Source organism: Arvicanthis niloticus, chromosome 30, assembly GCF_011762505.2.
Source record: "Arvicanthis niloticus isolate mArvNil1 chromosome 30, mArvNil1.pat.X, whole genome shotgun sequence".
Classification (NCBI taxonomy): Eukaryota; Metazoa; Chordata; class Mammalia; order Rodentia; family Muridae; genus Arvicanthis; species Arvicanthis niloticus.
The window spans coordinates 3,239,944-3,256,815 of NC_133438.1; the positions used below are offsets into that span (position 1 = coordinate 3,239,944).

Below are 16,872 nucleotides of genomic sequence, written 5' to 3' on the forward strand. Positions count from 1 at the left end.
CCTTGACATGGTAGAGTTTTTGAAAATGAGAATGGGAATTTGTTTGCTGGTGTAATCAGTAGCCTACATGAACTGATTATATTATGAGGGCCATTGCAGAAAATGTAATGTATCACACAAATGGATTTAATAACAGTAATTACATGATTATAATGTTAGATGCCAGAAAATATTTTTCCTAAAATTATATTAAAAATAATTCTATTCTCACAAATATATCCTGACTGCAGCTTTTTATGACTCTACTTCACCCAGTTTCTCCCTTCCCATGAAGATCCACTGTCTTTCTGTCATTACAAAATAACATGACATCAAGACATAACAAAACACAATACAGAAAGATAAATCACAAACCATCAAACTTAAGTTGCAAGAGTCAGATCATTAGAGTCCTCCTTCAGTTATGTTTAATGTGCAAAATGTAAACAACTTTTTAAAAATAATACCATAGTTGGGTACAAAGAGCAAACCACAACTTTTCTAAAAACATATTCTACTCATGTTACATCAATAAAGTGATCACATTGTGGGAAGGATATAGGCAATGAAGAAGGAAGAAAATGAGAACAGTATCTAGAGGGAAACAGGGGATGGCACTACTACAGTGGACATCAGTTGATGAAAAGTGCCCTCCAAAATGACAAAGGCTGTAATGGTCAGAAGTACATATTGGGGTAACAAAGGAGTTGAAAATGTCTAAAACATGAGCAGCAGAGCACGTGAAGGAAAATATAGAGGACATATTTTCTAGTTATGATGTCAAAGAAAAATTTAATAATGATAACAAATCTTAATAATATAAATCATTAGTTGATAACTTATCTAAAATTAAAACATAACCGATGAGAAAATTTTAATACTATTCAGAATATATCTATTGTGTCCTGACAGGGCAAAGTTTTCTCTATCTTGTATCAGATGAAGCCTTCTTTGTTTAACCTGAAACTGACATCCTCTCACTCCCACTTTGAATTTTAACCCCTTTCATGGAAAGTCATCTTGGAAAGTCCCCAACTATATTCTAAAAATTAGTGGTCAAAATGTATATTATTGAACTGCTTCTGTGCTTTACCTCATTTCTCCCTGAAGCTATCAAGTAGCATGTGGCTTTTGTGGATTCTTTGCCTTTTTAAAAAAACTTAATATTTTTAGTGATGTCAGGGGGAATTTCACATCATGAACCCGTTCAAACTCACTTCCCAGTCTTTACAGCCCCACTGAACCATGTTATCCATTGCTCAGTACTCAAGCAATTCAGGCAGCAGCAGCAGTGGGTCCATGCTTGGGGTCAAGTGGTACAGCAGAGGATCAGCTCTACTTCGCTACTTCATATTGACCTGTTTCTTAGAGAGCACCATGCCTCTGCATATCTCCCTGCTGTCAGTGCAGGTAGCCCCATGACTCATTGGGCAAGACCTTTGTGCTTGAGACTTGTTGGCTAAGAAGCTGCAATAGGGTACAGATTCATCATTCTCAGCAGCATTCAGCTCTCAAGGGTCATCTTACTTTTCAGTTTCCTGTGGCCACTTTTTAGAAGCATCTATTCAAAATATTTTATCTTTTTTTTAGTTGTTTCAGAAATACTGTGGGCTTTGCAGGTTCAATTTCTGTAAGTGCATTATCCTTCAAGACCTCAATGTTACTTAGAAACTGTTATGAGCTCTGCTGCAATACAAGCAGGTGTAGGAATCTGTTCTCTTGCTTCTTTTCCTTTAAATCTCTATGTAAAATGAAGTTTAGGAAGTTCTTCTCAGTCTTCATAATATCTTCTGTATGTAAATAATTTCAGAGTTCACCAGTTGATTCTTTTTTTATTGGATATGTTATTTACATTTCAGGTGCCACCCCTTTTTCCCATTCCTCCTCCCTAGAAAACCCCTATCATATACCCCCTTCTCCTTTTTGCTTTTATACAATTTTTTAATGTTAACCAACGGCTTTTAAATTTGGTAATGCTCAATATCAATCAGAAGTGCAACCCAATACCCAACCTAGTTATATCAACTATCTTTGACTGGCGGAAACATGTGAACATCTGCCTTCATGTCTGGCCTCCCTCTCTCTTTCTCTCTCATCACCTAGCTCCTACTCTTCTTCTCTTCCTCCTTTCCTTACTCTCCCTCTCCTTACTCCTCCCACCTTAGCTCCTCCTACATATCACCCTTCCTGTTAAAATAAAAGTTTTCTCTCAAAATACAGTTAGAGCATAACTATACCAATTTATGTCACTAAGGTACAAGATAGACCTAATACCCAGTCCATCATTTTGTTGACCAAGCAGAACCTCTGTAATCTCTCCTAAATAAAAGACTTACTTCTGAACCTGGCTTTTTTTTCTTGGCTTTAGAATGGATGTCAGCTGAAAACCATCCTCTCAAATCTTTTCTCTCAAAGTAAATAGCAAGGATTGGCTATGAGACTCTAAGTTTTCAACCCCATCAGAAATCCAGAATGACTGAGTTGACTGAAATTATGGGAAGCACAAAGCATAGCTTCTAAAACATAGCCAATTTATAGAGACCGCTGAACACCTGGACAGTCCCTATACTACAGAACGTTGGAGCATCTGACCTTCAGCCTTCTGGCCCAGGATCATCTGACAGACCTAGTGATGCAGAATTATTAAGGGCTGATTACTCTGTCTTGGCAGATATAATCAGTCGACTATTCTGCAAGTATGTTCTTTTCTGGACAGTGATTTGTCTGTAGATGGAAAGAGGCAATTCTTGCCTAGTGGCTGACTCACCACAATTGGAATTACTCCAAAGATGCTCAATTTCTTCTTGGAATCCAAGACAGGAAGCTGTCAGGAGCAGACAGGTCTCTAATCAAAATGAACATTAATACAGAAATGTTTGTAATGTCAATTCTGAGGATTTCTGATGTTTTGAAAACCAACTATTTATGTTAGGCAATCTAGACTGTTGTCTGTTAACTCCTCTCAGCTATTTCTAAAGAAAATATAGAAAACATCCTAACAATAAACTCAAAGCCACAAATTTGCTATAGTCCCTTAACTCACAGGCTAACCATCTTAAATAAGTTAAAAAAAGTTAAAGAAGGACTGGGTCTAAGCCTTGTATTCCTAAATGTGTTGTTACACAGGTGCAATGCCTATGATTGTAACAATATTCATCTCACTTTTATATTAATAAGAAGCTCATACCAATGAAAACCTTGAATTTGAAATCAAAGCAAATTTTGTACCATTTAAGAAATTATAACTTCATCTTAATAACAATTATACCTATTTCTACATGTAGGTTATGGCTATGCAATAAATCCTAGTTAATCCTCCCTGTTCCACCAAAACCACTACTTTTCCCAAGAAAGATAGCCCAATATTAACCACCTCAGTCCCCAAGCCCAGGGAATAGGGGCGCTGACTCTTCATTAACTTCTTCAAGCTGATTATGGATGTTGAGATATTAGAAGAGGGGTTGGGGGAAGAGGAAATTGATAAGCCTCTGACACTGTGTCTTCACTGCATCCAGCTGGAATTCCAGGACATCAGAGGTTCGAGCAGGTCTGCTCAGCTTGCCTGATGAGTAGATACATCAAGGCTATGTATTCTGCAGTATTAAAATTCTCAAAACAAATTTTAGTGTCAAGATAATTGTTTATTTGAATTCTGGAATCTAGTCTTCTGGTGGCCTGCTTCTGTCATATCTAATCCATATAATTCTGGGAGTTTCTATGAGGGTGTGCTCCCACCATCCTCCCATTTTTGCTTTCCTGGTCTCAAATTTCCCAACATCAGGAAATCCAAATTTTCAGGCACCTAGGCCCTCCACTTCCACTGATGCCTAATCCCTTACCCCATTCTCCAACTCCAATTACTGTGAGGGTGTGCTCCCACCATCCTCTCATTCTTGCTTCCCTGCTCTTGCAATTCACCAACACTAGGGAATCCAAACTTTCAGATACCAAGGTTGTCCACTTCCACTGAAGCCTAGCAAGGCCACCCTCAACTACCTATACAGGTGGAGCCATGAGTCCCCCCCCCCCTTTTGTGTTCTTGGGCTGGAGATTTTAGAAAGCGTACTCCAGCTTGTTTCTTAGGACCATTTGCTTGAAAATTTGTTTTCCAGCCTTTTACTCTAAGGTAGAGTCTGTCTTTGCACTGAGGTGGGTTTCCTGTATGCAGCAAAATGCTGGGTCCCATTTATGTATCCAGTCCATTAGACTATGTCTTAATTGGGGAACTGAGTCCATTGATGTTAAGAGATATTAAGGAACAGTGATTGTTGTCTCCTCTTATTTTTGTTATTAGAGGTGAAGTTATCTTTGTGTGCCTATCTTCTTCTTAATTTGTTGGAAGAGGGTTATTTTCTTGCTCTTTCTAGGGTATGATTTCCCTCCTTGTATTGGAGCTTTCCTGCTATTATCCTTTGTAATGCTAGGTTTGTGGAAAGATATTGTGTAAATTTGGTTTTGTCATGGAATATCTTTGTTTCTTTATCTATGGTAATTGAGAGTTTTGCTGGGTATAGTAGCCTGGGCTGGCATTTGTGTTCTCTTAGGGTCTGTATGACATCTGTCCAGCATTTTCTAGCTTTTATAATATCTCCTGAGAAGTCTGGTGTAATTCTGATAGATTTGGCTTTATATGTTACTTGGCTTTTCTCCCTTACTGCATTTAATATTCTTTGTTTTGTGCACTGGGGTTTTGCTTATTATGTGACAGGAGGTATTTCTTTTCTGGTCTAGTCTATTTGGCGTTCTATAGGCTTCTTGTATGTTTATGGGCATCTTTTTCTTTAGATTGGGGAAGTTTTCTTCTATAATTTTGTTGAAGATATTTGTTGGCCCTTTAAGTTGGGAATCTTCACTCTCATCTATACCTATTATCCTTAGGTTTGGTCTCCTCATTGTGTCCTGGATTTCCTGGATATTTTGTGTTAAGATCTTTTTGCATTTTGCATTTTCTTTGACAGTTGTGTTGATATTTTCTATGGTATCATCTGCACCTGATATTCTGTCTTCTATCTCTTATATTCTGTTGGTGATGCTTGTGTCTATGACTCCTGATTTCTTTCCTAGGTTTTCTATCTCCAGCATAGTCTCCCTTTGTGATTTATTAATTGTTTGTACTTCCATTTTTATGTCCTGGATGGTTTTGTTCAATTCCTTCACCTGTTTGGTTGTGTTTTTGTGTTTCCTCTTTAAGGGCTTCTACCTGTTTACCTGTGTTCTCCTCAAGTTCTTTGAGAGTGTTATTTATGTCCTTCTTAAGGTCCTCTATCATCATCATTAGAAGTGATTTTAAATCCGAATCTTGCTCTCCTGGTGACATGGAGAATTCAGGACTTTCAAGTGTGGAAGAACTAGGTTCTAATGATGTCAAGTACCCTAGGTTACTGATGCTTATGTTCTTGCACTTGCCTTTTGCCATCTGTATCTCCTTAGTGCTACCTGCCCTGTCCCTGACTGGAGCCTGTCTTTCCTATTATCTTGGTTGTATCAGAACTTTGTGGGGTGGGTGTAACTACTGGGGTAAGCCCTGGGGTCCAAAATCTGCTCAGTGCTCAAGGGCAGACTGGATGCTGCCCAGGTTAGAGTCCTGGGAGCCCAGTTTCCTCTGGGTTCTTAGAGATTGGGGGCAGAGCTGCTGCCCAAGGTCTGCTCAGTGCCCTGGCCCAAACCAAAGGGAACCAGTGCTCCAGACTGGGAGTGACTTCCTGTGTCCTTGTGGGTCTCCCTGTTTACTCCCACTTTGGGGTGAACTTTGCTGTCTGCTTACCTAAGATACTGCCCACATTAGAGTTCCTGGGACCCCTGCTTCCTCTGGGTTCTGTGTGATTGGGGGCCAAGCTGCTGTCTTGGATCTGCTCAGTTCCTGGGCCCAGACCGGAAGGATCACCAGTTGATCTTTGTAACCAATTAAGGCAACTTCCCCAGGGAAAATTATATTCTTTCTCTCGACAATATTTCTATACAGTAGCTCTAACACTCAGAAAAAAAATTCTCTTTACACAAGATTATTGGAACACCCAGAGACAGCTAGACTCTTAGGAGGTCTATCATATCCAGGCTCATAGATAAGACATACACCCCCTCCCTAATACCTGGCCTAACTGGGACCCCCTTGAGGCCCAGTAGACACAAGACCTATCTATTCAATAGGAGAAACATCTTCCTTTTGGCCTACAACTGTGCCCAGGGCAAATCCAATGCTCTAGACCACTGCCCACACACAGAGACAGCTTGACTCTCAGTAGTCCCTTGCAATCAGACTCAAAAGTGAGGTGATCCTTGTCCCATTACTTGGCCTAACTTGGACCCTCATAAGGCCCAGTGGACATGGGACCTATCTGCCCTGCTAGAGGCACATGTTCTTTCTGGCCTGTAACACTGCCCAGGACAGATCTGGCACTCAAGACCCCCTCCCACACCCAGAGACAACTTGACTTCCATTAGGTCTATCACAATCAGATTCACAGGCTCAACAATTGATCAATCCAGAACCCCTTCCACACCCAGAGACTTAAGGCTATCCATCATAACCAGACTCACAGGAGGGACAGGCTCCAGTCAGAGATAGCAAGGCCAGATAACACCAGAGACAACCAGATTGTGAGAGCCAACCACATGAATATAAGCAACAGAAACACATGCCACATAACACCATCAGAACCCAGTTCACCCACCAGAACAAGCCCTGGATATTCTAACACACAGGAAAAGCAAGATTTCAATCTAATATCCCATCTCATGAAGATGATAGAAGACCTTATGGAACTACCAGTCTCAAGCATAATGGTCTTGTCCAATGAGTCATGGGACTGCCTGCACTGAAAACGTGGAGATATGCAGAGATGTAGTGCTCTCCAAGAAACAGATCAATAGAACTAGTCCAAGGCTCCACTACTAGGCACCCAGCATGGACCTACTGCTGCTGCCTGAATTGTTTGCCTGCTGAGCGATGGAGAGCATGATTTCAGTGGTGCTGTAAAGACAGAGAAGTGAGTGTGATAGGGGTCATGATATAAAATTTCCTCAAAAAATCAGTAAAAGCATTATGTTAAAACACAGCAAAGAACCCACAAAAGTCACATGCTGGTTGACAGTTGCAGGGAAAATGACTTAAAGCACTGAACCAGTTCAACAGACTACATTTTGATGATAAGATTTTAGAACATATTGGTTGCTTTCCAATGGCACTTTCCATGAAGGGGGTTAAAAGCAAGGGTAGGAATAGGAGAATGTCAGTTTCTGGTTAAACCAAAGATGGTTTTGACTGGTACAAAAAGAGGAACCTTTGCCCTGTCACAAGACCATATATATACTCTGAGTAGTGTTATAATTTTCTTATCAGATGTGCTTTAATTTTAGATAAGATATCCATTAATAACATATTATTCAGATTTGATGTCATTATTAAGTTTTTCTTTGACATGATAACTAGAAAAATATGTCCTCTGTATTTTCCTTCACGTGCTGTGCTGCTCAAGGTTTAGGCATCTTCAACTCTTCTATCACCCCCAATACATAGTCCTGGCCACTAGAGCCTTTGTAATTTGGGGACCACCTTTTATCAACTGATGTCCACTGTAGTGGTGTCATCCCCAGGTTCCTTCAAGGTATCGTTTTCATGTTCTTTCCTCCTTATTGTCTTTATCCTTCCCACAATGTGATCACTTTATTCATGTGGCTCTAAGAGAAAATATCTTTAGAAAAGTTGTGTTTTGCAGTATATACCCAATTATGGTACTATTTTTTAAAAGTTGTTAACATTGTTGAATATTAAACATAACTGAAGGTGGTCTATTAAGGGTCTGACTCTTGTAGCTTCACTGTGATGGTTTTTGTTTTATCTTTCTGTATCTTTTGTTACTTTTGATGTCATGTTGTTTTGTAATGACAGAAAGAGACTTGATCTTCATGGTAGGAGAGAAACTGAGTGGAGTAGAAACAGGGAAATCTGTAGTCAGTATATATTTATGAGAATAGAATTACAATAAAATATTAATAAATTACAATTTTCTGGCATGTAACATGATAATCAAGGGATTTCTGACATTGAGTTCATTTGTGTGATACATTACATTTACTGATGGCTAAATGTAGAACGGATTCTTCATCTTTGGAAAAATTTTGGTAGTATTTCATTTCAAATTAAAATCACTTTATTGTAATGAACATACCAATAAAAGCCTTAAAAAAAACTACAATAAAATAACCAGTAAATGGAATACATGCTCAGGCTAAACTTTTGTACATTTCACTGATCTACAGAAAGTTAGACTAGCCCTGGTGAAGCCATAGAGATTTGCTAAGTGTTCTAAACTCTCAGAAGCAATTACATTTTTATATCCATCTCCACCAGAACCAAAATTAAACTGACAACATTGAATATAAATATATAGTTTTGTGTATACTTTTTAAATAAATTCTGGATACTCTTCCTGCCTATTACCTAATATGACCTTTCTGAGTCTACTTTATAAATGTTGTAACTGAAGTTACACTTACATTCTTTTGCATATATATGTGGAGACATTATAGGTTAGGATCTCCATGAAGCAGAACATGTAGACTTTTTTCTTTCTGTGTTTAGTTGACATGGCTGAGTTTTATCCATTATCAGTCAATCAACCAATCAACCAATAACTTGATCATTTTTTCTACATATTTTGTGATTCCATCTTTCACACTGGTAGAATTTTAGTCCATTTTATATATGAAATATTGAATATTTGATTTATCTATTTATGGATATGTTGAAGGGTTCTGTCTCATTGCATCAATAAAAAAATCAGTGATGGTTACTGACAAAAAAAATGTTTCTCTAGTATGATATTATAGACTGTGAAAGCAGCCTGATTTCTGGTGGGGCACAGGCCAGAAATTCTGGAGACACCAAGTGATCCTGAGGGGTCCCAGGTGGGTCCCAGGTGACCCTAATGGAAGGCAGGCATTTTGCCCCACCCCCAGACACCTCCATAGATTTGTGTACTTCAGTCACATAGGGCAGTGCCATAGGTAGCTCCTCCATAGGTAGAGAGCAAGACTACAGGCCATGTGGCCTCAAGACAGATCTCTATTTTAATGAGGTACCTAATGGCCAGAAGGGCTTAGCAAATTAAGCATTCTTTCCCAAACCCTCCTCCCTGCAAAGGTGTTTAACCTCAGGCCTGCCCTAAGAAACAGGGGTATGGTTTCTCATCCACTTTCCTGCCATGACAACAAATGTCTTAAAACCATGGACTGTCTCTCTTTCATGGGGATCTGCTGTGGGAAAGGATGGAACAGGCCTTCACCTACAGAACTGCTGTCTAATCTCCTGCAGAAAAAAATCTCTGTGTTCCCAGCCACAGCGACCACCAATCCAAGCCAGCTGACTGCAACAAGGTAAGCCAAGCCTAGGATTTTACCCTTGGGTGCTTCTCTCCCCCTCTTCCCTTCAGCTTTGGGCCAGTCCAGCCCATAGGCCCCCACTTAGCTCCCATCCCTTCTGCAGCTTCCACCAAGAAAGGCTCTGGGTGCCCAAGAGCCTGAGAACTCAACCACCCTGCAGGCCCAAGGACACTCCAAGCTAGCTCCAGCTCCCCTTTGTTTCAAACTGCCCTCCCCCACCCCTGGAGCAGTGTCCTGGCAGCAGCTTTCCATAACTAGACACCTGCCTGGCATAGCCAAACTTCCCCCTTCCCATGTCCTGCCTCCTCGAGCAGTGGCCCAAGCCCCATGGCAGGGCAGACGTGGGACACCCCCCCCACTTTACACAACATGATATAGAGTTTTCTGAGTATAGCACCAGAAGATGAACAGTTGATTCAAATAGTTCAGTTTTTCACATTCTGGAAGACTACAAAACTGGTTTCTAAAATGGATATATTAGTTTATTCAAAACTCTTTTTCATGAAGCTGCAATTACCTTGATGTCAAACCAGATAAAGACAGAACAACAACAAAGGAATTTTATTATCAAATATCCCTGATGATGAAAAAAATCTCTCAATAATATATTGTCAAAAAAGCTCAAGATTATGTCAAAAATCTTTATTCATTTTGAATTAATTTCTGTAAGAGGTTAAAGATGCAATCCTATTTTTATAGGCCTGGTGCAGGCTACAGCTACAATGATAGGAGCGGGGCCTCATGAAGAACAAATTCATGGCCAGCCATAGTTTCTCATTTCCTTATAGTTAGATTGTTGGACTCAGGGCTGTTTGTGAAATTTCTAGCACCAAGCTACCCTGACAGAATGAAACTCACAAGAAGGTCAGTTTTGTTAAGAGCTTTGTTTTCCTGGCTTTTCTCATCAAATTAGCAAATGGATGACTTTAAAGAGTGAAATATCATAAAATGATGATCCTCATGTAGGCTAGTGGTTCAACCAGCTGACAAACTCCTATACTTATTTTGGCTAACCTTAACAAAGGCAATGTCCTATGATTTAATTCTTTTTATTGACCTTTTGATGAAGAGTGTAAGCTAACAATTGGAAATCAATTTAACAATTGGTAAAGTATATCATTCAAATATTTAAATAAGATTAGGATATTTTATTCCATATTCAGATCAAACTGAGTCTGCGCATAAAAGAGTAATGACTCATTAGAGCAAAGGTTCCAAAGGATAGAAAACACAGAGAAGTCAGGCAAGTGATGTTCAGAAGCCACCAACTGTGATTACACAGAAGAGCAATGCAGCCTTGTAATACTGAGGATAGAATATAAAATACAAGAAAGATACACACCAGGACTTCTGGGTGGCTGTGGATTCTAGAGTTATTCTGCTGGAAACAGGACTGCTGTGGATGTATTGAACCATCTGCTTGTGTCTGTAAAGAATGACAATCAAGGAACCACCAGACCAGGCAATCAGCACAGAAAAGAAGATTTCAGGGCACACCATAAATGAGTAAATAGAGTGAGGCACTGATGTTATCACCACCCTGGTAGAACAGTACTCAAAGTCTCGGTTTCTTGTCATGTTTTTGCTATTTCTTTTGATAAGTATGTACACAAAGAAAATGAAATTTATAATTATGAACAAGACTCAAAGAAAGAAAATGGAGCAACCAATGTAATCTGCAGCTTTGGCATTTTGATCCTTAAGGCAAGATTCCTTGTGACTGATGGTGATGGCCTGGAAGACACTCAAGAAACAGGTGGTGCTAATACACACACCCCGCTCAACTCTTTGAATGTACAAAACCAATGTGCATCCAAAATAATTTAAAAACTGCTTCAAAAAGCTGCCAATGTGTTTGGCAGTCCTGTAGACAGAACTATCGAGACATTGGATGCCCTTATGTGCATGAGAATCAAATCTATGGGCTTTAATGTAGGTTCTATATAGTAGACTAGATGGTAGATAAGAAGAGAGATCTTTCCCAGAATGCCAGTTGTAATTTGTAATGGAAAAATGATTTTGATTATCATATTCCATAATTCCATTCTATGATTGAGCTTGATTTTCTTTTTATTATAGCCATACTCGTATTTTCTGATCAAAATGAATGAAAAGTACTAATAATATGAAGAGCGAGCATGAGTCTAAATCTGAGGTGCCCTTAAAGCTCAGGAAAACCATATCATCATAATACACTTTATCCTATGTACTCTATGTACTGTAGCAATGCTTTCTTGAAGTTTCTAACAGTAGTAATTATAACTTACAATACATATTTACATACAACACAATAATGTGAGATTGCTGAAGGTTTCAGGACACACCTGTGAATTGGAAAAATGCCTTCAAAATCATACAATATACGACATTATGTGAGAGATTACTTGGCCTGGGAAAAGCAATGAAAACAGAGAGCCAGTATTAATAAGCATAATTTAGGACTGTAAGAATATATTCTTATTTTCTAGTCATGGTAGAAAGGAAGTCAATTTTAATGACAACTACCAACTTCAAATACATCAATTCTTAAAGTACATTTTACATAATATTAGGTGGTGAATAGTGAAAAATTACAATTCCAGTAAGAATATATATATATATATATATATATATATATATATATATGTAAAAACTATTAAAATCCTAAAACACATTCAAATGATGGCAATAATTTATTAAGTTATACATTAGCTCTTATGCAATATCACAGCACATATATACACACTCATATTCATGTATGTGCTGTTAGATCCCTGGGGACATCCTGTGTGATGCAATCTCCCATTAGCTGGAGCATGGGCGGTTGCTAAAGCTACTGTCTGTCTATGGAATCCATTCCACTCTCTGGCTGCATAATGTGGCCTCAGTGGAAAAAGATATGCCTAGCCCTGCAGAGCCTTGATTTGCCAGGGTTGGGAGAATTCCATGGTAGTGTCCACCCTCTCAGAAGTGAAGGGGAGGAAATGATGAGCAGTGACCAGGATATGAAGCAAAATAAATAAATAAAGATAGACAGAAAGAAAGAAGGAAAGAAAGAGAGAGAGAGAGAGAGAGAGAGAGAGAGAGAGAGAGAGAGAGAGATGAGAAAATTGTATGTGTAATCATCATGTAGCCCTCAGAAGACTACAGTGGAAATAGTGGAAAAGAATGCAGTGTATTAACCCATCTGTGCAGTCTAATTGGAGAAAGTTCTCAAGACACCATACCTGCAAGTCAAGTAGTCACCAAATTCTTTTTAGATCAGGAAAGATCCCATTACAAAGTCTAAACTAGACTGTGTGTCATCACCAGGCTGAATCAAGAAGTTCCAGTGGGGAAAATGTTGCTCTACACACTCTTGAGCTCTGCCTGGACAGTGAGCCTTACAGTCAATGATGAATAAAATTGATGATGAAGTCTGGAACCTGTATAAGTTAAAGGAAAGTAGAGAAATGAGCTGAAGTCTTAGGAATTACCAATACAACCTTCCTTTCCCCATGCATTGGATCTGCAGAACAACCTGGGGAATGGCTACAGCAGTGACCAGAAAGCACTGTCTTAATAAAGTAAGACAGCTTAAGAAAGATCAACAGTGCAAATTCTGTCTCATTACTATTTCTCAACCTATAATATTTTAAATGTGTGGTTATACGGAGTGAGTATGTTCTGATCCCACAAAACTAAAATATGGCCCATAAATGGGAGGTAAGAAACATGTAAAATAAGAGTAGGTGCAAAAATGTACATGGAACACACATGTTACATATAGGTTTTAATGCTTTTAATGCTTTGATTCAATCTGGATGTCCAAATGCTAAACATACTTGTCCCCAAGCGGTTTTTGATCCATCAATAAATATGCCAGCAGTCAATGGTTGAGCAAAGGGAAGTGGGACAGGACCCTTAGTCCTGTGCAGGCTAGGACACAGGGAGAGAAGAAGAAATCTTCACGAAGCTCTGGATACAGATGAACATAGGAGCTCTAGGTGTTAGAGCCAATGAGCCACAAAAGAATTAGCACAACTAGTCACTGGCCTGATTCTGCCTGGGGTAGCAGGGGAAGGTTTAGGAGTGCCCAGATATTTAGGTAACCACAGCATTTTGAAATTAACTGGTGTGTGTGTGTGTATGTGTGTGTGTGTGTGTGTGTGTGTGTGTGTGTGTGTTCTGTTCGTGATTTCCAATATATCCTGGGTAGTCCACGTTCAATCAGCCAGGAGCCAAAGCTGTGTAGCCCATACTCTACACCACTACAGATGGTGTGCAATGTGGTGAGAGAAGTTACTAGTAAAATAATTTATATATTCCAGAATGAAGGAGACAATACACACACACACACACACACACAAACACACACACACAAACCATGATGTAAGTTTAGAAGGGGTGATTTGATTTCTCAGATAGATGAGAGGAGTCATGAGTCATGTAGTTCTCATGCAAGTCCTGAACCTAGACCACAGAAACACAGCCCGACCACCTGTTAAGAAAAAGACAGTGAGAAGCAGACAATTGCAGCTGCCTGCCTCCATCTACCAGATAAATACAGGAAACATATTTTTTAAAACCAATTTATTTGCTTTTATGCCGGGAGCCAACCCCCTCGCCCCCGGCTTGGGGGTGAGAGAAGGGGAGAGAGAGAGATGCAGCTGGTTCTTCTTTCTTCTCCTCCTCCCACCCTCAGGTTCTTCTCCGAGGCAGCCCCTATGCTACTGTAGCTGACCTGCAGTCAGCATCCTGGCCCTAAGACCAGCAAGGTGTTAAGTAAATAGCCCTGTGCTATCCTAAAAACTTCTTCTGAGGGTAAATGGACTGCAGGCTAGGGTGATTAACACCTGTAGCCTAACAGCAGAGGATTAGGCAACCTGGTCTTTGTTCTATCTCAGCAGGAACTGCTGGGCTCTAACTTACAAGAAGAAAAGACACTTTAGAAAAGTTACTATAGAGTTTATTTAGTGTAAAAAGTATCCTATGAAAGCTATCTGAGGGGAAACGTGGAAAGGTCCTGAGTGGGGAAGAAGAAAAGATTCTAACAAAGTAAAATTCTAAGGGAGAAAAATTCTAAGCAGGGGGAAAGGAAAGGGCGATGGGGTCTAACTAACTGACTAGTCTAACTCACCATTCTAACTAACTCTTTCTAACTTCCTATTCTAACTGCTCTATTCTAACTCACTGTCATCTCTTTGTCCTCAGAACTTATACATCTTTCAGAGTACATGGTCACATGTTACAAGGTTCATCACAAGTTCACACCAAATTTCAAGTCATAAATTGAAATAGAAGTTTACAACACAGAATGTTTACATGAATACCCATTAGGAGTAATTATCTAACTAGACATTCATCACCTGTCTAGCTCTACAGGTTCGCAGAAAGTTTGAAACTATAACTTAAGAAATTAGTGAAGTTTTGTATAGATAAACCCAGGCAATATTTTCTCTTCTGTCCTGGTACCTATAATAAATTGTGGATTCCCTCTAGTAACCTAGGCTAATGGTTTTATGACCTCTTGGAATGTGCTCTGGGCAGGAGAAGGTCCAGTAACTATCTCTCTTGGGGCAATTAACTGATAACACTCAGGAGACTGGCAGAGTTCTCATTGCAGTTTGACTATGCCTAAGAGACTTAATAGCAGTCCCAATATAAAAGAGCTTAGTAATCACTGATATAATTTTAGGAATTCTTATAGGATCATCATTAAGACTTAAGAAGTCATCTATTTGTCTATATAGTATCACTACAAGCCAGTACATCTTCGTGGATCTGCAGAGATCTGCTACAAAGGGGTGTGCTATTGCTTGGTGATTGTTACATATGTATAATAATAGTAATAATGGGAAAAGCATATTAATAGCAGGAATCTTTCCTAAAATTATGTCCACCACAGCCTTGCTAATGGGGCACACTCGTCGCAGATTATATAATAATCCGAGGCAAGCATTTCAGGATGATCATCTGCTCATTATTAGCTTGTCCCATTATGGCTCCCGACACTTTTAAGTATAGAATAGAATATACAGATTTTGCCTGAGTCAAGTGGGGATTTTTTTTCTGTGATTCAAAACTGATACAAAAAGCTTAAGCTAAGAATCTGGGAACCCCTGTTGTGCAAAGAGCTAGGCTGGCTGCTAGGAGAAAGATAGTGAGAGGACAAGGGCCAAATTGTCAACTCAGCATGTTTCCTACAAATATAATCAAAGGAGAGGGACAAATAAATTGCATTACTTTTATTTTAAGGACAAAGGGGAGATTGAATATAAAACTGCTTTAAAAAAAATCAAAAGTCTTGTGAAGGCAAATTCTCAAAATCTTTGAACATGGTCCACATGGGATTTCTATGATTTATTTTTCTGGTATTATATAAATTGAGCCTGGAAATAAATGCATACAGTAAGTAGACATAGTTAATAAATATTGAGACATTCCATCTTTAAAAAAAAATTAGATTGAAAGCAGGGAATAAGATGCCTTATCTCTCTCAGACAGTAGCAACTTAGGCCTTGACAATTGTAAAAACAAAAAGGGGCATACTACAACACATGTATTAATCTCTATAGAAGGGAGGATTTAAGTATACATAGAAGTATAAAATATTGAGGCTTTTGTTTTAAATTATAGGTTGAAAATCAGGAGACTGTGAAGAATCACTGCCTCAGCAGTTAATATTTATTGCTTTTATTGTTTTGAATTACTTTAATTATCAAATGTGTGTGTGGTTATGAGTTTTGGTGGTTATATTAAAATTCCTCTAGAAGAGAGGGCAAACTATACCTTGAATGATTTTCAGTTACTAGACCAAGGGTATGCTATTTTTGGAGAAAGGCTCTGTATTTCTGTTGATAGGAAAAGAGAAAGGGCTATAGACCGCTTCCAGAGTAATATGGATTAGATATAATATTGGACATCCTCCTGAAATCTTCAAAAATTTGAGAAAAATCAAACAAGTCAGGAAATTTGATATTCTTTAACAGGGGAATTGCCCATTAACTTTCTTAGACATAAAAAATGTCTCTAGCCAAAGCTTCAGCTAAAATTAGACAATAAATCTTGTTGTTTATAGAATCCTTATGATTTTTTTCTGCCCTTCTTCAAATGGCATAAATGAAAAATTATTGCTGGATAACTGGATAACAGATGCTAAATTAGCTTTCTTACATCTAACCAGTTTTTCTAATTTGCCTATACCTTCCCATTCCTTTGAAGAATTTCTTGCCAACCCTTTTCTGCAAAAAGAAGCCATGGAGATTCATCAGTCCAGTTTCCTGGGTTATGATTATTTTATCAATTTTACATAGGGTGTCTTTTTAAGGGATAATTTGAAAATGGTCATAATTTTAGACACGGAGGAAATACATAGGATTGATTACTAAATTTTATTCTTGAACAAAGCATTCAATCTTCTATTGGTAAAAATTGGTTCATTTAAACAAAATTTGAAATTAGTATTGTTACTCTTACATAGGCATTGTGCCTACAACATTCATTTTAGAATACAGGTTTTGACCTAGTCCTTATAGTTGCTATTACAAACAG

At 38.7% G+C, this 16,872-nt stretch overlaps 1 pseudogene; it reads right to left on the reverse strand.

The window, feature by feature from the left end:
* Positions 1 to 10,498: 10,498 nt before the first annotated feature.
* On the reverse strand, positions 10,499 to 11,405 carry LOC143440772 (vomeronasal type-1 receptor 4-like; annotated as a pseudogene).
* Positions 11,406 to 16,872: the final 5,467 nt, after the last annotated feature.